The sequence below is a fragment of the Periplaneta americana genome, chromosome 13, assembly GCF_040183065.1.
Source record: "Periplaneta americana isolate PAMFEO1 chromosome 13, P.americana_PAMFEO1_priV1, whole genome shotgun sequence".
Taxonomy (NCBI): Eukaryota; Metazoa; Arthropoda; class Insecta; order Blattodea; family Blattidae; genus Periplaneta; species Periplaneta americana.
This window is the reverse complement of record NC_091129.1, coordinates 5,260,940-5,285,563: the sequence shown is the minus strand read 5'-3', so window position 1 is coordinate 5,285,563 and position 24,624 is coordinate 5,260,940. Positions and strand designations below refer to the sequence as shown.

Sequence of the window (24,624 nt, the reverse complement as noted above, 5' to 3'; positions counted from 1 at the left end):
TATCTATCCTTGACTCTTTTTAATTTATTTTTATTTGGTATATTTCATTTATATCTAGATCTGTGTCTTTTATTTAGGTAGTATCTATTTGTTTTTTTTTTTTAATTTTCAAGTTTTAATTTGTAATTACACTTGTATCTTGCATTTGTATCTGTTTTATCTCTTTTTTTCATGTTATATGCAATTCTATGTTTTTTTCCAGAGGATTCTCCATGTCTCTAATATACCTTTTTGGGACACGTATATTTTCCTCATTTCGTTCAACAAAATCCTCAAAATCATTCTCGGTATCCATTTTGAAAATGAGTGGTCACTTAAGGGTACAGATTAGCTCACTTAAGTAATCACTCATTATGTGAATGAGGGACAACTATGAATTAGAAATGAGTATAAGTAACCACTTAAGGGTTCACTCATTTATAAGTGACGACTATGAATTCCGCCCTTAGTCTCTCAGAGACCGGCTACTTCCATTCTGACCAAGTATACATCAAAGGCAAATTACTTTAACAAGTTAGAATGAAACTAACAACGTGAAGATTGGAACTGAATTATTTGTATGGAAGACCTAATAAAATCATGCACTTCGAAATACCACTACATTCTAGAATTAGGTTATACTCATTAAGAAGAAGAAGAGAAAGCAACTGTCTTGTGTGTTGAAATATCAGTGAAGGTCCTATATGGGGTGATGTGATATAAATTCGTACTTAAGTAGTTCCGGCTCAACTCACAGATTTGCAGACTTCCGTCACTCCGTGGTTTACAGCTCTCACTGACTTGTTCCCATACAGAATGTGTTACGGCATACAATGAGATCGATGGAACAGGTTTGTACGGTATTTATCATAAATGAATATACGCTTATTTTTATCGATTGTTATTTGAATAAATTATTAGATCCTAAATAATTTCTAATGAAAATAATAAAATGAAATATCCATATACGTATGTGGAAATTTTAAATTATTGCAAAACCTCTTACAGGAAAATATAACGTAATATCAAGCAGGATAGTGGGCATATATCGCACTCCCCGAAGAAAAGTGTAAAATCAAAAATTTCGGCTTTTTTTAGATGAGTGTTTTAAAGGTTTAAAAACTGCTTTTCAATGCAGAGAATGCGATTTTAGAAGAACTTATTTTTCCATACGAAAGAATATGTATTTCTTTATGTTATTTATAAGACTTTTACATCAAATAATGTTTTAAAAGTACTGAAAATTGCATTTTTTGGGACATAACGACAGTTTTCTACTGGAACGATAAACAATAATTACCTAAACATTCTTGGAAATATGACGCTTCTGTACTTCTACTGGTTCCAGTGAATTATTATCTCTATGTTACTGCTTTGTTGTTGAGTTTATTGAAAAATTGCCTAATGTTACTAACATACAAAGACTATAAAATGATGAATTATATAAATTCAACAAACGGGTTGATCATAAAAGAAATAAAGTAATCATAACAAAGCCATTTTTTATTTTGGCAAAATTACATACACTCAAAGTATTTGTATGAAAAATTCCAACAGGCTTATTATGAAGCAAATTCAAAGCACCCTGCTCCAAATTACTACCAGTTCTATGTGCATTATTTGTTTGTGACAAATGTTTATAGCGATAATGGTACTAACAATAAGAAGGTTTCAGATTTCAAACATAAAGATCTACCAGGTCTGTATTCTTTTGACGATAGTAGATACGAACATGCTTGTAGCTATCATCATCATCATCATCATCATCATCATCATCATACTCTGTTTTGAAGCAAAGAATCCAGGGTAGTAGTCGACCTGGTTGGCGAGTTGGTATAGCGCTGGCCTTCTATGCCCAAGGTTGCTGGTTCGATCCCGGGCAGGGTCGATGGCATTTAACTTTGCTTAAATGCGACAGGCTCATGTCAGTAGATTTACTTGCATGTAAAAGAACTCCTGCGGGACAAAATTCCGGCACATCCGGCGACGCTGATATAACCTCTGCAGTTGCGAGCGTCGTTAAATAAAACATAACATTTAACAATACAGGGTGGTCTTTATTCAATTTCAACATTTTTATTTCAAAACAATTCATCTTCCCTCCTGAAATTGCTGCAAAGTTTTTACTCCATTCTTCTTGTGATTACTTTTTCAGACCAAAGATGTTTTAAATATTCATTTTACTCTGTAAGATTTTAGTGTTCTCTTAAGAAGTTTCACTACTTGTTCACACTGATTAGGCGCATACAATATTGGCCACTTTTAAGGACATCCTAGAAATTATTAAACAATAATTCCTCATCCTGTATTGTGTATCACTCATAACACTACAGTCGACATTTGACACCACAAGAAATCTTGACCGACCTCTCAGAGGTTACTTTCCTTCTCTTGGAAACGTCAAGAGTGACCAGTGTTTCTTTGAATTTTCCTTTTAACTTTCTTCCAGTCGTCTTTCCTTCTTTGTTCCGATCTTGACCTAAGATCTTCAATTTAAAGAACATTTTGTCCTCTTGTAATCAGTACTGTGGCTGGCGATGAGTCAACCCTCCTAGAATTTATAGTCCGGGTCAGCTTACTTCATACCCTAATGGTGAAACCTAACAATGTTCCCCCCATTACTACATATGCTAGTGGATTATGGTGGTTTTCTAGTTTGCAGGTTGAATTTTCTTTTGACAACTTCGTCTCGAATTTCGATACTGATGAATACTACAAATGGTAGTAATTTTGTAACTGGTATATATGAATAATATTTTTCGGCACTGGAAATCCATGAAATTAAAATTCTACTAGATTTCTGAGCCGATTACTGGAAGCTAGTGAAATCTGAACATACTTATAATTAATTAATATCAGTTTTAATATCAATACGTAATAGTTATTTTATGTGTTGCGTTGTGGTTATAATTCAAGACTATAGTCAGGTAAATTTTCGGAGTTAGTACTAATAATTTCATGTTTTCAAACAAAATACATTTTTAGGTTAGGTCTTGTGAGTCAATCGTTTAGTCAAACCAATTAATTTCGTATTGCTAGACACAATTCTTGATATGTTGACACCTTTCTCGTACAGTTTGCCTAAGAAAATATGTTACAAATAATTGAATTATTTAGAATAACTTTCCAACATAAAGTATGGTAAGTTATACGTGGTACAGTCATTAAGTTCTAATACTGAGCGCATAGTGGCGTTGTGGTGCACTATAGCGCATAGGTGGCGCCATGGTATGATACCTTGTCAGTTAGTCTCTCTCGACCCAACAAGAGACAGTTGAGTGCATGCACTGTAAGCAGAACTACGGTCTTTGTTGTGACGGTGATTTGAATGCGCGCATCGGAACTCGAGTATGTTGCAGTTTGAGCAACGGGCAAACGTCACGTTCTGTCAGAAATTAGGCGAAACTGCTATAACCGATCATAACTGGAGACGAAACATGGTGTTTCCTTTAAGATCCGCAACTGAACCGACAATCCGCCACCTGGAAAACGCCATTATTTCCACGACAGAAAAATCCGCAACAAGACAGGTCAAAAGGCAAGGTGATGCTTTAACAGTTTTTTTTATTCAAATGGAATTGTTCACATATAATTCATCCCACAAGGTGCAACTGTAGACAAGATCCTCTACAAAGAGATTCTTGGCCGTTTACGCAATTCAATTCGTCGTAAGCGTCCTGAGCTTTGGCATAGGAAGAATTGGCTGTTGCTACACGACAACGCCCCTGCACATCGCTCCATCCTTGTCCAAGAGGAACTTGCAAGGCAACAGGTCGCTGTTTTACCACACCCTCCGTACTCACCTGATCTCCCACCATGCGATTATTTTTTCTCTTTCCCCTCATGAAATCAATCCTAGGAGGGCGTAATTTTTATGCGGCCGAAAAGGTCATGACTGCTACAAGAGAGGCCGTATAGCACCTTCCTGCCAACATCTTTCAGCGGTGCTTCCAGCAGCTACACCAACGTTGGCAGATATGCATAGCGGCCAACGGCTATTATATTGAAGGAGGATGTCGATCTGTTTAAGTGTACGCCGTATCACGCGGCATCTTCTGAGACATCCAGATTCTTTTGGGTGCCTACCCTTCAGGCGTCAGTGTCAGAAATTAATGACTGTACCACGTAAGTCATTTAGTACGTAGAATCGTGTGATATCTAGTAACAGTTGGCAACACTGACTAGACCGCAATATTTACTATTTAGGAACTGTTGTTATGTAACCCTCACTATAGTAGTGGAGCATTCGGTTCTATAGTTGTCATTATAATGAACATTTTCTGAGGCATCTACTGTACATCATAACTTCGAAATGTCAATGAAGTTAGGCTAATTATAATTATTTATACAAGGACATCACTTTATTTTTACCAACATTTTTAACATTAACCTGGCTATACTCGGAAACACTGTTTCCCCCTTCCATTACAGGAGTTTGATGCTACTAGTGCAATATGTAAACAAATCATTTTACTAGGTACAGGAGGAGAGAAAAGTAGTGTATCCATTTATGTTGTAGGGAAATACGATATTACGATTTTCAGTTTGATCATCACTTTTACGGAATTTATCAAAATACAGTAGAGTAGTAACATTTTTTTTCAAAAACTCGACATTTCAGGCGGCTATGTTCGTTATGTAATGTCTACTTTATTTAGCATATTAATTATTGATGTTAACATACAATATAGAGAGTGCATTTAAATTGAGGGGGTCATAAGTAAAGGGCTGTAAGTGCACTTAAGTTACTTTTGAGAAAATGGGGTTTACATATTTAAGCTTTCGTAAAACCGGTGAAATTTTTATTTAAATTTTAATGTGTGATGCCATTAAAATAACCCTTTGCCACTAAAATTTTAGATACTTTAGCTTACACTGGATGCACTTAACTCATGTTATTACAAATGTCACTAGCATTCCTTTGCTTCTAGCCACCTCAATTCAAAAAAAGCTAATCTGAATTTTTAAACAAGTTGCTGAAAATGGTTGCCGTTCATTACAATGAAGGCTTCAATTCAGTACGCATATTATTAAAAACATTTTGAAGCATATTCTCTGAAATTGAATTTATCGTTACTTGAATATAATTTTTTAGTAGGATATTATTAAAATACGTTCTTTCTTCTATAGAAAACGCAATCATATTTATGAAACACACTATACACTGCAGTGTTTACTTCACTGCTTGAAGACTTCGAATGCAACAGCGGCCGTAAGTTTGTGTGTCTGACGGGAGCAAGGACATTAGTGAAGGGGTGAGAGTGAAGTACATTCAGAAATGCAGGTACAATAAAAATGCAAGTAAAAATAAAATGATGTCCCTGTATAAGTAAATCATCTTTATCTGCTGTGTTATTTTGATATTAATACAATATTCTTTTTTCACTAATAGAAGGATATCGTATTGTAATTTCTTATAAACATACATCAAAGTTTGCTAATGTCATAAAAATATAGTAATATTATAATCCGTAATAAGAAATACGATAATATCCAAATTATTAGAAACATATATTGTTGGGGTAAAAATACCCCAACTATGTAGTGTAAAGTTCTAGAGCAGCTAAGTTGGGAGGGTGTAATAAAAAATGTAACAGAGAAACAACGGAAGACATTATGCGTAAATTAGAGGATAAAAGACTTTTATTATGTTATAGGAATATGAAATTTGTACTTAACAGAGTACAAGTTTAGTAATTCGGACTAATTGAGGCAAAGTCAATTCTAAATTAGCCATAGTCGTATTTACAGAGAAATTAGTGGAATAGGATTATATCATAAATTAAAAAAAAAACAGTGATATTTTATTGTAATTTATATACAAATTTAATGTTTAATAATTGTCTTTTCGGAATATATATGATAAGACTTTCTTGTGTTAAATTCTAACGTACCTTGTTTACATGTTTCGACCTTTTATGGGTCAACCTCAGAACTGGTCGTTGTTGGTCTTGGCGCCTCTTGTTTTGTTTCCTGTGAGGGTGTGTTCGTGTGGTATAGTGTAGAGTCAAAGAGTGTGTGTGTTTTGAAGTTGAGTTGTGTGTTGAGAATATCGTTGCGGTGTGTTTTCATGTGTCTGTATATTTCATATTGTTCTAATGTGTTTAGTTTCTGGCTTTTTGGATGGATGTGCAGTATTTCCATATCTGAGTTGATGTCTCTGTGGGTGTGGTTAGCATTTGTGATGTGTTCTGCATATGTGGAGGTATTTTGTAATTTATTATGGCTGTGATGTGTTCTTTGTGACGTGTTTCAATAGATCTGCTTGTCTGTCGTATGTAGAAGTTGTTGCAGGTATTACATTTGAGTTTGTATCTGTGTAGTTGTATTTGTTTGTTTGTGTGTTGAGATGTTTTTGTAGAGTGTTATTTGTTCTGTATGCGATGTTGTAATTTAATCTGTTAAATGAGATTGCAATATTTTGTGTGTTTTTGTGCTCATATATTAGTGTGATGTATTTTTCGTGTTCTTCAGTTTGTGTTGTATTCTTATGTTTTTTGTGATTATATTTTGTCTTACGTATTATGTTTATTATGTTGGGGTTGTATCCGTTTTCTTGTGCTATGTATTTGATTGTGTTTAGCTCTTCGTTGTAATCCTGTTGGTTCATTGGTATGTTGAGTAGTCTGTGTACCATTGTTCGGAATGCAGCTTGTTTGTGTTGTGTTGGGTGATTGGATGTGTTGTTGTTGTTGTTGGTTTTCAGTATACTTCGATTGTGTGTTTGTTGTCTACTTTTGTTATTGTGATGTATAGAAAATTTATGGATTTGTTGTTTTCAGTTTCTAATGTGTAGTGTAGCTTTAAAAATTTAGTGACAGTGTTAAACTTGTGTAATCTGGATGTATAATTCTCTTTTATAAACATATGAAACAAAAAAAAAAATGTTAAGGAAAGAGGGAATGAGTCTAAATTCCTTTGTTCAAGCAAATTATTGCGCATGATGTACGTACTATAACTACCTTTTGTAAACATATGAACGAGAAAATATTAATTGACAATGAATGAGTTAGAAGTTTCTTAGTTCGAGTTAATTACTGCACAGGAAATACTAGATTTGGAATTTGAAAACTGTGATTTAGAGGAACAGGTAAGTGAGTCTGACTCTGTTAGCTCTGCTTTTCTTTATTATCATTTTGTACAAAAGATGACGACGGCCTGTTAGGCGCTAAGTCCACTTCCGATGACTGCGGTTGATTTCTATTAAAATTGTTAAAATATAAAAGTCTGATAATTACGATTAAATTCCAGAAATTCAATTAGACCAACTGTATTATCTGAAATAACCTCATGTTGCACAATTGGAGTTTATTACCACGTTTTTCACTCTTCTCGCACGCTTCGCCCTTCAGTGTGAGTAATATTAATTCCCAAGTGTCTTGTGTAAAAAAAAAAAGGAGATCTATCTGATTTATCGCGAATTCCAAAAAAATGATGGCCGAATTAGGGACATTTTCCTATACTTCAACACGTAAGTTAGCCATTTGTAATCTTATTATTATGGCAATACGGTCAGGCTGTTACTGTGAGTTAAGAGACACAGGAACTACATAGGTCAGTTGTGCAAAGTTAATATTGCAAACGAGATGCTTTTCATTTTATTTTGCTGCCTTTATTGATCGCGAGGTCTAGTAACGATAAAAACCGGAATGTGAAAAAAACAGTTGGTGTTAATGTCAGACATCTAGTTGGTCTTTCTAGACTTACAGGTATTACGCAGGAACACTTCAGTGCCATGCATTAATAGACAATAGCAATATACGTTACAAGAGCGGTATGTTGATGTTTTCATGTTCGAGGAAAAGATTGAAAAAGCGAAACGTAGTTGAGCTTTTTTAATTTCCGAGAACATGAAAACAAACATACCGCTCGTGTATCGTACATTATTTTGTGAAAAGTTCGTTTATTACATACCTGAAAGAGGAATTTTCTAATTAGTTGCAATGAAATCTCCATCTTGGTTCCTGTTCAATGACGGCAACTTTGGAAAACAAATATATCTATCTTCAACATTGTTGCTATAAAATGTTTTCTGTGTTTACTATACTCCAGCAGGCCGTGATATACGTCTGTCTTTTTTCCCCCACTCTATAAATGCGAACTTAAAACAAACGGTACGGTTATGTAATGATTTATTTTTCATTTTAATATTTTAACAATATTGTTTATATAACATATTGCAGTAATAACATCGGCATCTGGAATCTTGTTGATTTTTTCACGGCTTCCTTAATGTTACTTGTATCAGGAATGCAGTAAGTTTCGTGGAGTAGTAGAGTTTACTTAATTTTTGCAATTATTTACAAACAATAATTAACATTGCAATTTAGATGAAATTGCAGTGGTAAGTTTCCAATTTATAATTATTATTATGTTAAACGTCTCTACAAATAATATGTTAAGAGCCTAAATTAGTAAAATGAATGTCGCGCTTAAGCGGTAAGAAGAGGGAAATTGTTGTGTGTTACGTTGGGAATACTGAATGTGGTATTTCACACTTACTGCGTATTGGTTTTGTGCGGAAAGCAAGCAAATACGCACGATCTCGCACAAAATTAGTTTTGCATGTGTTTTGGAAAACATGCGTGTGATCAGGATAAACCCTGAGTTCTGTAAGGATGGAATAGAGTCCCTTACAATGTTTTCAATCAGATGAAAGAAATGTCAATTATTGTTACTGTAATGTGCCGTGAATTGATCGCTGACATAGAAGACTTAACTATGTGCTGGCTTGCCTGTGCGAGAGGGGGGGGGGAGACGAATCCGTGTGCCTGCAACTTTTGCCCAATATGCTTCCTAAGAGCGGAAGGTTTTAGCTGCTCTTCAGACTTTAACATCTTTTTCCTCGGATAGACTACAACGAAAAATTGAAATTAATCTCAGATCAACACTTTTCTAAGACTGTTACACTTTTACTACGTCATACTACTTTTGACCAATAAAACGGTACGAAAGGACATATTTCAACAAATCATGGTTGCTTATCGCACAATTTTATCGCGTCCCTAGCATTTGTTTAATTTTATTGCGTCCCTAGCATTTGTTTCTTTGTTTGCCAACATTTCAAACTGCGCTGGCTTGCACGTCCAAAAAAAAAACAATAATAACAGAAAATTATAAACCACTCCATCGATGCACAGCAGTTTCAAATATGACTCGCATTGGTATTCAAGAACAAGAATTAATAAAGATCACTGGTCATAGCTATGCATCTTCCCTGAAACACTATTTACAAATAAATGAAGAGCATCATTCGGAAATCCTGAATAAGTTGAGGAATACACCATGTACATCAACGAGTTCACTTCTTTTAAGCACACGTCTAACATAAAACACTAACACCAACCACTAAATCATTCAAATATTTTACATTTTATTTTCAACAATTGTTTCTTTAAAATTATTCATGTTTATTTTTTATGTCATCATCGTTAATTAAACCTTTTCTTGTTTATTTCATCATCCCTAATTAAAACTTTTCTAACCCATATTTATATTATTTAGGTTATGTTATAGCTTCTGCTATATGATATTATGGATAGTCACGTATCAGAGATTGTTTAATACTAAGATTTATTGAAAATCATCTGTAAATTGGCGTTGTTTATTGGGATCCAGATAATTGAAGTGGAATGCAACTGTTTTAATAAAAATGAAATTGAATTAACAAAGTCTTCTTGACTAGTAACAGCCTACAGAGTTCAATGAAGATGCATAGTTGGCACACCTGATAACATCACGTAATCATAACACAGCACTGCCATCTAGCATGCATCTAGTGTAATATTTGTAATGTTGAGATGGTACAATAATACATTTGAAGATAGTTGTATTTTCGTAAGTCATTTAATATTTTATTGTATTGGAGTACTTCGTTACTTCTAATCTTTATATACTTTCTTCTAATCGTGTAATAGTCAATTAAATCCCTCTCGAGTTTTGATTTTCTGTAGATAAATCTAATTTTTAGTCTTATCATTAGAGAAATGATAAGGAATGATTTATCCCTTTGCAGTTTTTCGATAATATGGTAGGTTTTCTTGCTAATTAAATAAATATTTCGTATCGTTATTTCCACTGTTAGGAAGAATAAGATCTGTGCCGTAGTAACTAAGGCACGGAATGTTGCCCTTCAAACGTGAATTCGTGTGTATTTTTAGAACAGACAGTGATGAGCTATGGCCAAACTACACAGACATTCAGCCTAATTTTCTAATTAACCATGCACTTAATTATAAAACGCATAGGTAATAGATTAATGGAATACTTTGTCGTCTTGTATTCCGTTGCACTACAAATACTAATAGGCCTAAATGCACATTATATAGTCCAATGAAGTCCAGTGAATAGGGCAATGGGAGGCTCAGGATAAAGGAAGATGTACGCGGAAACGCGTCTGTGCAAAATATATTTGGGCCGAGAAGAACTGTATGAGGCCACCGGCGTGGCTCACTCGGTTAAGGCGCTTGCCTGTCAGTCTGATGTTGCGCTCGGGTGCGGGTTCGATCCCCGCTTGGGCTGATTATCTGGTTGGGGTTTTTCCGAGGTTTTCCCCAACCGTAAGGTGAATGCCAGGTAATGTATGGCGAATCCTCGGCCTCATCTCGCCAAATATCATCTCGCTATCATGAATCTCATTGACCCTAAATAGCGTAATAGTTGATACAGCGTCGTTAAATAAGCAATTAAAAAAAAAAGAACTGTATAGGCCTAGGTGAGGAGAGATTTATCGGAAGAGTTTTATGTGTATAATGGTTTACGACAAAGTGATCCACTCTCCCCAGTCATATTTAACTTAGCTCTCGAAAAAGCAATTAGAGCCATCAAAACAAACCCTGGAGTTACGATATACAATAGGTTAACCCAACGTCTAGCATATGCAGATGATGTGGCCATAATTGCAAGAACAAAGGCAGCACTATCAGGGTCACTACAAGAATTTGAGGAAGAAGCGAGAAAGCTTGGTTTGGAAATAAATGAAAGAAACCAAGTATATGAAAACATCTAGAAGAGAGGTACAGAAGCAGGACAAATATTTAGGTACAATGATTACGAACAATAATGATATATCCTCAGAAATAAAGACAAGAATAATGGCCGGTAATAGGTGCCTGTTTGGGCTTGGAAAACTATTTAAACTCGGTTCATTATCCAGATCTGCAAAGAAAATAATTTATAAAACTATTCTAAGACCAGTGGTTACATATGCTAGTGAAGCTTGGGTTTTAACAATAAATAACGAAAATATGCTAGCAGTTTGGGAAAGAAAAGTTCTGAGAAAGATATATGGTCCCCATTTTGAAAATGGTCAGTTTAGAAGTAGAACAAATAAAGAACTAATGGAACTGTATGGAGAGCCGAGTATAGTTTCCTTCATTAAGAAAGGCAGACTTAGATGGTTGGGACATCTTGAACGTATTCAGAAGGCCGACTACCTAAACGGGCATTATATGGACACCCAGGAGGATTAAGGAAGAGCGGAAGACCAAGGCTGAGGTGGCTTCAGGATGTGGAGGATGATCTGCGGAGAGTTGGATGCAAGAGATGGAGACAACGGGCTCAAGATAGAGATGAATTGTTTCTACTGATTAAGGAAGCCCAGGCCCTTCATGGGCTGTAGTGCTAATAATGAATGAATAGGCCTATGTGAACTCCAAGTCGTTTTGCCACTTGTCTCACTCCGATCTTCGCCTTCCTTTGAAGTAAGACTGCATGATTTTGAATGGGAATGCCGTGAATGGACATAATGTAATAGCAGCCACACAAAGGATAAGGAGAACCACGAGAGCAGCAACGACACAGGGTCGCCAAATATGTTAAAACCTGCACATCGCGTGAGACGCCGCATTCTTCACAAGAGAAGGGATCCGAACCCTTGTACTGTGTGATGGACACTCTAGGAAACTCTCTCTAGTACCCATGGCAATGTGTGAAAGCCAAGACTTCGATTTCAGAAGGCTTTGATTTGGAAAATATCGCAATTTGTACTTGTGTTGGGGTAAGAAGTGTATATATTCATACACTGTAGGTATGTAACAGTAATGGAAAACATTGCTTCCTATTTCAAAATTACCCCGCTACACAAATGCCAGTGTTACGTATTGTCTGTTTGACAGCGAACACGGATAAATTATTATAAAATATGTACTGAATATTATGACAAATTAAATGGTAATAAAATACAAAGAGGCCGAGAAGAAGACCTTGTGAACATTCGATTCGTAGTAAGTTTATAGTTAATTAATTAGGAATGACTTAAATGGGTTTGAAGTCTATCTTAAAAAAACACGCACTCTGCAAAATATTTCTAGCGAATTTATCTTTAAAAGGTTGAATAGTCGAAATATAAATATTCTGTTGTAACTGGTAATGGAAATTACTGGAAAACGGTTGGACGGATTTTAATAAATGACCCCTCATTTTGAAGCTTGGAACTCAGCGTTTTTCGGAAAAATAGTAGTTTTCAGTGAAATGTCAATTTTTAAACATAATTTTCCTATTTTCCAAAATCCATCTGTCGTCAGTTTTGAGAACTACCTAATAGCATTCACGGCCGACTTGATATACCCTTCCCTTTTTTGTAAATGAGAAGCGAAGCGAGCATCAAGTCGGCCGGTTGCATTTCAGAAAAAAAAAAAAACAAACAAAACACATACTACAGTAAACAATATTACACGAAGGCCATGATCTGCAAGAATGCTGACATATTTAGAGCTCAAATTAAATTGGTTATTAGAAACTTACCTTACTAAAAATAATTTACAGATTCGATTGTGTGGTGTGTAATTTTCTGGGTACAGCTGTGTATTAGATATTAAAAACTAGAAAACTTGAGGTGGTTTGATGACATTATTACCATTAGAAATGAAATATTATTGCAGTTAATGCCATGATGTGACTATTTTTCATTAATTATATATATTAAAGCTATATTGATGATATGAAAGTGAAACGTTTTGTGGTTATATAAGTAGATGTAGAGAATAACTTAAATTAGATTTTGATTTCTATATTTTACTGAGTGGCGGCTATATAGTATATGTTACTGAAAGCTATAAAACTTACGTAAGATAATAATATTATTAAAAATCAAATATTTTTATAATTATTAATCAAGTGGGGTTGGGTGTTTTTCATACATTTAATGGCGGTGTGGTGTAGGTATTTATATGCGTGGTTCTCTTCAGTATTGACTCGAGAGAGTATCTTTCATTGCTATGGAAGCAAATAACTTTCAGAATGTCTGGTATTCTTCATTGAAAATAAATTTGAAAAATGTTTATTTGAACGTCTAATGAACTTAGTTTGCAGCATTTGCTGCACAAGCCTCTAGTTATTTATAATCAGTCACCATACCTATGAAACACGCAGTTGTCGATGGCGAGTTGTCGAGGCTATGACCTTGCAACTATAGTCACAGTCTTAACCAGTGACAAAACTATGATAGCTACAAAATCACAGGTCATCAAATCACAGCCCGTGACTAATTATTATTATTATTATTATTATTATTATTATTATTATTATTACTACTACTACTACTACTACTACTACTACTACTACTACTACTACTACTACTACTACTACTACTACTACTACTACTACTACTACTACTACTGTAAAGAAGTCGAAAATGTTTTGGAAAATGTTCTTGCCTTCTTTTACAAGTCGCGTGTTGGACCTCGCTGCTGTAGACAATTGCTTCCGGCTTTTACTGATCACAGAATGAGTCACTGCATACCGACTATAGGAGATTGTTTATAATCGGTGAAATTGAAAGGCTTCAAAGACAAAATACGAGGAAGAATCAATAAACTACAAATTGAATTAGGTACAAGCAGCAACCAACATTTTTCAGCGAGGCGCTTAAAAATCTTCACCACAAGATGACGTTATTATCGATGGGCTCACAAGCGAAGCAAAGAAACAGCAGTTGCAAAAAGACGTGAACCGCTAATAGACTAATAGTGGTAGTGATGCAGCCAGGACTAACCTCTGCTATCCGCGATAGAATGCAGTCCCCTTCACCGCATCTGCTCGCATCAAATTATCAACCTGTTGCCTCCGTGAAAAATCTCCACTAGAAGACAGATTTGTTGTTCGATGCTTGTCTATGTTTCAGAGAACTACTGCATCCAAGTGTGGACAGCTTGACGCGACAGGCGATAGTCAACATACACGGGCAGCATTTCTTTCCGAATATCTGTTTCTCTCGAATCTTTTTCCCAGGAAAATCGCAGAACGTAGCCCCGGTCAACAATGACACAGTCCTGCACATGTTCCGCAATTTTGTAACTGCTGCTCTTTCTTTCGCTTGTGAGTACATCGATCACCTTGACGTAACCGTCATCTAGCGGTGCTAGAGCCAAAATTCTCATGAGAAGTATAAGGCGCTACTTCGATTTGTAGTTCGCCGTTATGGAGTAACGGTTACCACGTCTGACCGTGAAACTAGCTGGCCCGGGGTCAAATCCCATTTGGGACAGATTACCTGGTTGAGGTTTCTTCCTTCGTTTTTCCTAAAGTTATTAAGAGCAAATACTGGGAAATTTTCGGTGCTGACCCTGGACTCATCGTGCTAGTATTAACAAATTCATCTCATACAGACGCTAGATAAGTATATATCACATCATGATAAACCCAGAGGTATAATCTAAGGTTGAATATCACTGTTACAAATAATAGAAAATAAAACATTACTGTTCTCCAACCAGGAGATAAACCGTGAAAGGAATGTGCTTACTATTGAATCATCTATTGGAGCGAAGTAGATAGATAATATTACCGTTATAACGCGAGTTTAGAAACCATGTGCTCTCCTGCATATGTTATTTCCTGTATCGAGGGATTAAAAGACCAGGAGATTAACAGTGATCTAATTTTGTAACTATGGTAGTATAAATATGTGTGTAACAATGTTATTGTTTCTGCTGTGAGAGCGAGCCAATAGAGATACGAGTACCCACGTGTGTGACCTTATGACATCAACATTATTCACAGCATTACCCCGCTTCGTTTCATTCCGGAGAGACTTTCTCGTGGTCGGAGCACATTATCTTTACCACCGTCTTCGCCGCTATCTTCATCAAAGTATAGTGGAATTAAAGGCTACTACTTAAAACCCACCTGTTCAGATATTTATGAGATTGTAGATACGTAGATAATGTTAACTCTCAAGTTCTACAACTGTGATGTCGATACAGCTGACTATCAAGACCCACTGCATTGGCCCCCTAATCCAGATCTGCTGCTGAGGACTTTGTCTATGTTACTTCAGACATTGCGCCACTCTGATCTCTGGAGGAATATTCCCGGGTCAGTGAGACCTGCCAACCCATGCTGCAAAGGCTATCTCTGCTTTCTATTAATATCTGCAGACTGAATGCTGCAGTGCTAGAAGTGCGCTGTTGAGCTCTAATGGCGACGTGCATCAAACTCGGTCGAATTCAATGGTCAGAGCGCTTGGTACGTACAACCAAGGACCCGGGTTCGATCCCCGGCGTCGGATCGAATCTTTCTCCTCAAATATTAATTGTCAACATTACAGATATTATTTTGTAGGACAAATTATTAAAATCCATAATAAAATGCATTATATTTTAATTTGTGATAAAAATAATATTCAATATTAATTATTTTACTTCTGGAATGTATATTTTCCTTTATTTTCAGAACTAAAGTAAATAATGTAGGCTTAAAAATAGAATGAATGAATGAATGAATAAATGAATGAATGAATGAATGAATGAATACTAAGCCGCTCATATAATCAAACGTTTCCTTAAATCGTACAAAAATTATTTCCAGTAATCTATACTAATAATAAATCTGTAGCCGAAATTTTTCTGGTAATTTTCGATTTTCCAAAAATAATTGGTACTAACATATATAATTAACCACCCTGAAACCGAAAATCGCTTTTCTGAAATTTTTGTTTGTATGTCTGTCTGTATGTTTGTTACCTTTTCACGCGATAATGGCTGAACCGATTTCGATGAAAATTGGAATATAAATTAAGTTCGTTGTAACTTAGATTTTAGGCTATATGGCATTCAAAATACATTATTTAAAAGGGGGTTATAAGGGGGTCTAAATTAAATAAATCGAAATATCTCGCTTATTATTGACTTTTGTGAAAAATGTTACATAACAAAAATTTTAAAAAAAATCATTTGCGATAAGTTTTATTCTTTGACAAATTTTGATAGGACTGATATTTAATAATATAAATGAGTTTAAAATTAAAATAACAGCCATCTAAGGCGGTGTAATGAAATAAAAAACAAATGACTTCGTCTATAAGGGGCCTTGGTCAACAACAATCGAAAGCTATGAATCATAGCCTACAGAGAAAGTTTCTGTGTTCGTACGAAGTAATATCGGAAGCTAAATTAACCGATTTGTATAATTAATTATTATTTCACCATTGGAAAGTGTAGTTTCTATGTATGGACATAATGCTATAATGTTATTACAGTAACTTCGGAGTGAATTGAGGACAGGTAAGATTAAAATAGCTTCTTATGCACAAACAACTTGATAGGCTATTCTGTGTATTGGTTTCCAGTATTTCTTAAAATAATGTTTATCTCAGAGAATTAACGAACAACGAGAGTGTATTGATTTAGTATGCAGTAATAGTACGTTAGCTTAGCATTCCATTATTTTGTAATCCAAATTTTAACTATGCTCAATTGAATCTTGTCAAAATACATAAAATACATTTGCATTAAATGCAATGCAAAAAAATTGGGCAATGAGCCAAGCAGATTATGTTGCGCTGTTGTAAAATGAAATTTTTTCGTCCTGAGATTCAAGAGCCCCCATAACAAATTAAAAACTTACTTATCGGTGTACATCCGTTATCAACACATTTTATATAATATAATATAATTTAAGTTATTTGAAGGGTTCAGAACCATAGTGACCCAAGCGCCATTTACTGAATACGTAGAAAACAAGGGTTAAAATTAAGTTATTACCATAATTCAATGGAAACCTATAACAAGTAAAATAAAGTATACACATTAAATCTAAATGATATGTCAGTCTTCATTAAAGTATGGATGCATGTAATAAAAATTAAGAAAAATGTTAAAGGAATTGTCATTGCACCAAATGAGTGGTCTCTGGACCAAAATGATCGCATTATAATATTTTAAATACAATTTAAATTAAGTAACATATTAAACAATGTATCCTTCTATCAAACACAAATGTTCCCTGGATCAAATGTCCTATTTTAATTATGTAATTACTTTATATTTATTTCTAACGGGTGCAGCGGAGCGCACGGGTACGGCTAGTTAACAAATATATTTATGTTTCTCTTCCGTCGATGACCGCCGAACAGTTTAGATCAATAAATTTTCAAGTGTTCGAAGAAGTACACGGACTGGCAGACAATGGCAGTACAAGAAGAATAGACATGATTGCCATCCCACCAAATAACTACAATGGCTACATCATCGATCCCAACGTTAGATTTTAAAAACAAAAGAGCCAACCTGAAGATGTAAATAAGGGAAAAAAACGACATCTATGTAGCACCGTTCCATATTTCATGGACAAATACGGTCTACAACAAATTGAAGTAATATGCCTTATGGTTGAACTATTCCCGGTTTCTTCTTCCAGACCTGGCAACGTTTCGGCCTACAGAGGAAGGCAATTGATGACATCGTTCTTGCAGCTCTGAGAGGATCAATATTTATACTCCGCAACCATCTCTACGGTCAACAGTGACCTTCAACTGTTTAATTAGTACCTACTTATTTATTCAGTCATTTCTTGTCGTTGCTGTAAGACTGCCTTCAACTTGAACATATGTATATTATTTATACTTCCAACTGCCTATTGCACAATATGCTCTGTCTTTGTGGCAGCCTGTTAATACAGGGAGCTGTTATCGTTTAGATAACAAATAATTGTTTACTTACTAACTTACAAATTGTTTTAAGGAACCCGAAGGTTCATTGCCGCCCTCACATAAGCCCGCCATCGGTCCCTATCCTATCCAGTCTCTATCATCATATCCCACCTCCCTCAAATCCATTTTAATGTTATCCTCCCATCTACGTCTCGGCCTCCCTAAAGGTCTTTTTGCCTCCGGTCTCCCAACTAACACTCTATATTAATTTCTGGATTCGCCCATACGTGCTACATGCCCTGCCCATCTCAAACGTCTGGAGTTAATGTTCCTAATTATATCAGGTGAAGAATACAATCCGTGCAGTTCTGTTTTGTGTAACTTTCTCCATTCTCCTGTAACTTCATCCCTCTTAGCCCCAAATATTTTCCTAAGCACCTTGTTCTCAAACACCCTTAACCTATGTTCCGCTCTCAGAGTGAGAGTCCAAGTTTCACAACCATACAGAACAACCGGTAATATAACTGTTTTATAAATTCTAACTTTCAGATTTTTGGACAGCAGACTGGATGATAAGAGCTTCTCAACCGAATAATAACAGGCATTTCCCATATTTATTCTGCGTTTAATTTCCTCCCGAGTGTCATTTATATTTGTTACTGTTACTCCAAGATATTTGAATTTTTCCACCTCTTCGAAGGATAAATCTCCAATTTTTATATTTCCATTTCGTACAATATTCTCGCCACGAGACATAATCATATAATTTGTCTTTTCGGGATTTACTTCCAAACCGATCGCTTTACTTGCTGCAAGTAAAATTTACGTGATTTCCCTAATCGTTTGTGGATTTTCTCCTAACATATTTACGTCATCCGCATAGACAACCTAAATTAATTTAAATTAATTTATTTCAATTTATTTTAATGTTCACTTATATCATTTGTATTGGATTACCTTAATCAATTTATATTTATTCTACTTTATCTGACTGTTCACTTGTATATCGTCTTAGAACGAAGTTTCTGTGTATTGCATCTTTCTTAATTTCGTTTACTCTTCGTCATATTGACAGTCTGCTTTGCCAAGGTGATATTAAAATAAGAATAAACCATAAATAAACGAAGTATGTCTATAGCAGCGGTGCACTATGTTTACTGCGGCCCGATAATAAAGTTTCAAAATTAAAATTAAGAAATATAAATATTTGAACACTCCTGTATTATTAATTACTATAAATTACAGTAATCACTAGTTAATAAGACATTTAAGTAAATTATTTATTATTGGACGATGTCTCCGGAAATGTGTAGAACAAGTAAAAGCTGCTAACTTATTACTTCAGCGGTTAAATTCCGTTTACATTTCTGATTTATAGAGTTGAATAATATCTAAAACACTACATTTTCTCTGTAGAAATAAATAAAACTTTTATAAATAATACTTAAAGATTTTATAAATCTCATTAACATCTTAAATGAAGTATACATTTTAATTCCCTCCAATAACATTTTTTTAAATATTGGCCCGCAGTATTCATAAGGTTGAGACCCCTGGTCTATAGACTAAAGAGAGACGAACAGAGGAGATGATAATGAAATCAGTAACATTCCTCATACGCGCGATGATAAAAACAATGTAATAACAAATTCCTGTAGAATATAATATAACTTAAATACTTATTTGTTATTCAGTCTAAATGAGTTATCATCGTTTTAAAAAAGATCAATAAAATTTATAAATACAAATATTAAAGGGAGACTGTAGGTGAGTTAGGGTCAAAATCATTGATTTTTTGTTTTTGTAATTATCTGATAGTTTAGGGTCCGTTTTATCAAGATGTTATGTATTTTTTTCTGGAAATAGACCTAAAAGCACTTTAAAGGGCAATTTAAATTTCCTCTGCATGACATGCCACGCCCCCTTCAAGTTCTCCATCTCTATAGCTTTACTTTTCCTGTTTCCTGAGGTTTTAGAAAGAAATTTTGTGTTGTTTTGTTGCACAGTCTGTTTCACCATGCTCCTTTCAGCTGTTTCCCGCCAGTTTGTTGTTAGTGTTGTGTGTTTTTCTTGTAAGGGAAGAAAAATGCCTCGCCCTAGGAAAATTTTCTTGAAAAGAAAAGGAGGGGTGGAAGGAAGAAAAAAAGTGGTGTAAATAATGTTGTAAATAATGTAGATAATACTAGTAATATTGTAAATAGTGCAGTTATTGAAATTAATGAGAACAGTGATGAGGTTAGGTTAGAAACACCAGGTAGTTCCACTCCAAATTCACAATTCAGCTCTGTAAATAATTGTAGTGCATCACTGAAAGAGCTTGTTAGTGATGATACAAGACAGAATGAAACCCCAACAAGTGAAATAGAATAGACAATGGATGCAAAAATTACAATTGGGAATGTGATAGTGGATACTGAACTGTTGTCAGCTGCTATTTCTAGTTTTATGAAATGTAAATATTGTAATGCTTGTGATGAAATACTTTGTTATGAAAACTCTGATGAAAGACTAGGACTAGCAAGTTATTTAGTGTTTGAATGTAAATGTTGTAAGAAGAAACTCTCATTTTATTCTAGTAAAAGAACTGACAATGGTTATGAACATAATTTGAGATTTGTATACGGGCTGAGAAAAATAGGGAAAGGGGAAACAGCTGGGAAAAGTCTGTGTGCTGTAATGAATCTACCCCAAGGACCTACAAGATTTCAAAATTATAATAAGTATATTGGTGATGTGGTTAAAACTTATGCTCTGTCCTCTATGAAGAAGGCTGTGAAAGAATCTGTGAATGATAATGAAGGATGCACAGACATTGCTGTGGCCATCGATGGGAGCTGGCAGCGAAGAGGACATACAAGTCTAAATGGTGTGGTGTCTGCCACCAGTGTAGATAATGGGAAGGTGATAGACGTAGAAATTCTTTCAAAATACTGTCATAAATGTACCATTGAAACAAATGAAGAGAAACTGAAACAACACCAAGAAAGTGAGGAACGCAAAATGAATTACAAAGGTAGCAGTGGCGGTATGGAGGTGAAAGGAGCAAATGCTATTTTTTCTCGTTCTTTGGCTCTTCATGGTGTTAGATATACTAAATACTTGGGGGATGGAGACAGCAAAGGGTTCCTTAGTGTTGTGCAATCTAAGCCCAATGGTGATGTTGTGCCAGAAAAACTTGAATGTACTGGGCACGTGCAGAAGAGAATGGGGACACGTCTTCGAAAACTAAGACAACTACTCAAGAAAGAGCCATTGGAAGATGGTAAACTCATTTCTGGTAGGGGAAGACTGACTGACAAAGAAATTGACAACATACAAAATTATTATGGGCAGGCAATAAGAAGAAACATAGATAGTGAAAAGAAAATGCAGCAAGACATCTGGGCAATATATTTCCACAAACTTTCCACAGACGCTTCAACATTTCATCAACTCTGTCCATCGGGATCAACATCTTGGTGCAAATACAACCGTGCTCTGGTAACAGGAGAACAGTATAAGCACCAACATTCACTACCAGAAGCAGTATGTTTCACAATCAAGCCAATTTTCCGATCTCTAGCAGACCCAAGTCTTCTTCGCAAATGTCTCCATGGACGAACACAAAATCCTAACGAGTCCTTCAACAATGTGATAAGGACCAAATTGCCAAAAAATGTGTTTGTAGGTCATGACACTTTGTCATTTGGAGTGTATGAGGCAGTCCTAGCTTTTATTGAAGGTAACACTGGAAAGCTAGAGGTTATTAGATTGTTAGGAATGAATCCAGGAGTAAATATGGTTAGAATCTGTTAAAAATTAGACAAACTGAGGGTGAAGAAGGCTGACTAGGAGGTAGAATTGATTAGGAAAAAGATAAGACAACACTCCAGAGGTCTAAAAAGGGCAAGAGAAGAAGAAGAAAATGAGGATGACCCAGCATACGGAGCAGGAATGTTTTAGGTCAGTCATAAGATGTTGAAAATTGAATCCAGTTTTTCCAGAAATTTATTTTTGTGACATTAAGGATCAATTTTCTCAGGAGCTATAGGTCATAGAGCCATGAAATTTTTAGAGCATGTTTGTGTATAATCTGATAATGTTTTGTCATTTTTTGGAAGCCCTTGAACCCATAACAGTCATAACTCAATTTTGATTTTGGGTAAAAATGTTGAAAATATTTGTTTCTTGGAGAAAAATTCATAAAAAATACAATTTATGTTTAAATGAGTAAAAAAATAACAATATATTCAGGAAGGTTGTAACATACATTGCAGATAATTTGGTTACCATATCACAAATAGTTTCTGAGAAAATTCTACCTAAACTATGCTGATTTAACATTGCTTGTATAGGACGTACAGTCTCCCCTTAATTGAAGTTGAGGTTAAAATAATGCTAACGTTTTGCGCCTATTGGCATCTTCAGGCACTTTATCCAACAATATCATGTGATGCATTAATTTACACTAAAAGGTAAGGCTGTTGAATATATACATTAATCAATGTTAAAAGTAACATTAAAATCATTTTTGCAAATTAAATGATAAACTGTAGTTGAGTTGATTATTGTTTTGATATGTGTGACAGTTGAACTAATTATCCTCAACTCTACTTAAATTTACGACAATAATTAAAACAAATATAGGACACAAAGATTAAATTGTAGACATTAAAATGGATTCAAATTATATAAAATATTACCTTGTAATACAAATTGATTACTTCTATAATGTCTTATTGATGTATACATTTGGTCGTATATTTTTACAAATTACTGGTTTGTGTCATTGTTATTGATGTAATTATAAGCATTAAAATGATATAATCTTATGATTCTTATTGATTGCAATATTAAACGTCATATTGAGCGGACGTCGAAATAATTTCAGATGGTTGAAACGTAGAATGCAGGTATGGCTTTCAACAGAAAGTTGAGCTGTTCATGATGCAATTCGTTCTATACAGGGTGTTTAAAATATACGGGGCATAATTTCAGGTATGTATTTCCCACATGTAGACAATCAAAATATTTCATTACAACATGTGTCCGGAAATGCTTCATTTCCGAGTTATGGCCTTCACAACATTGAAATTCACCGGAACGTGTTTCTTTCCGCAGGTCGTTGTCATTACAGAAGATGTTCAAAATGTCCATCTCCTGCTTGAATACAGACCTCACATCGATGTCTCATTGACCTGCGAACACGATCCCAAACTCCAGGAGTATTGGGTATGTCCTCAGAACATGCCACAATTCGATTCCGAAGGGATTCCAAATCAGGCACCGGAAACGAATAAACTAGGAGAGTTAAATTTTCCATACTCGCACAGACGGTAATGGAGACGTACAAATGTCTTCCGATCTGGACATTGTCGCTGTGGGTACCTCTCCTGGTACAAACGACGAGCCAGCGCAACATTGCCGTCCGCCTTACCGTACATGAAGTGTATCTCTGCCAGCTCTTGATTTGAATACATGTCGCACAGTCTAACGCCTACACAACACTGAATGTAACCTTCGCCTCGGAATGAACTGTCAGAGTGCCCTCTTAATGTCTCCTTTGACGGCAACGACCTGCGGAAAGAAAAACGTTCTGGTGAATTTCAATGTTGTGAAGGCCATAACTCGGAAATAAAGCATTTCCGGACACGTGTTGTAATGAACTATTTTGATTGTCTACATGTGGGAAATACATACCTGAAATTATGCCCCGTATTTTTAAACACCCTGTATATATGTATCGTAAGTAACTAATATAAAATATTGCTCTGCTGCCTAAAGATGCTAATAGGCGAAAATGTTAGCATTATTTTAACCTTCAACTTCAATGAATATTTATATTTATAAATTTTATTGATCATTTTTTAAAACACTGATAAGTAGGGAACGGAATTTTGGAGTAGTAAAAGCTAGTATTGTCATCTACACAGCCATTTGTTCACAACCCTTTGTACCAAGTCCTCCCCTCCATGACATACTCGCAGATCTCTGCACGTCAACAACAGGTGAACGGGACAGTTGTCGCATAAGAACGTCAACATGCAGGTTTGCAGTTCAGAGTAGTGAAGTGCAGGTACAATGCCGAAAGTGAAACCAACTAGCAATACAAAATTGAAAGACTATATTTGTAAAAGCTCCAGATAGAGTATCAAAATTCAGGAAACAATTCCCGATGACGCGGCTGCGATTCAAATACGCCAGGAACTGTTAAATGATAGAACAATCTAAAAGGAAGTCAAGGATATTAAGTCAATTCTTTTATATTTACCGGATGCCATTATTTGGTTAGAAAAGTTAGGAGTAGAACTAGTTGAGCAAATAAATATTATGAGGACTATTGTAAATAAACTGAGTGCAGTAGAAGGTGAAGTAGGAAAATATGTTGGTGAAAAAATGAACATAGTTTGATTAAAATGATAGGTATAGTATTCTTAGTCGGATTTCAGATGTACTAACAAAGACGTGTCCCAATGACGTCATTCAATATGTGAATTTAATCGACGTATCTTGTTTCAAGTTCTCTCCAATTGTCTCTGCAGATGTAGAGCGGAGTTTTTCCATGTTAAAAAATTTCCTTCCTTGCAACAGAGCAAAGTTGTATTTTGAAAATTTGGAAATTATATTTACAATTTATTATAACAAGGCACAGCAGGAATAATTGTTTCATCAACAAAACCTAGCATTAATTGAAAATGCCATTTCGTTTGGTTCTACATTTTGATCAACATTTAATGATACTCTATTAGGCTATGTTGTAAATATTGTATATATTGTAAATACTGTAGTATACGTTG

At 35.1% G+C, this 24,624-nt stretch overlaps 1 protein-coding gene across 5 annotated transcripts in view; it reads right to left on the bottom strand.

The window, feature by feature from the left end:
• The window catches only part of LOC138711699 (alpha-tocopherol transfer protein-like), a 190,140-nt gene that overhangs the window by 117,622 nt on the left and 47,894 nt on the right, over positions 1–24,624 (bottom strand). Inside the window, exon 1 of one of the 5 annotated variants that reach the window (XM_069842840.1) lies at positions 15,106–15,258. The exons of 3 other annotated variants lie outside the window; for them this stretch is intronic. The gene's annotated coding sequence lies outside the window, so the exon portion shown is untranslated. Of the gene's footprint in view, positions 1–734; positions 808–15,105; positions 15,259–24,624 lie in introns of those variants that run through there. One more of the 5 variants, XM_069842842.1, reaches the window with a different exon arrangement.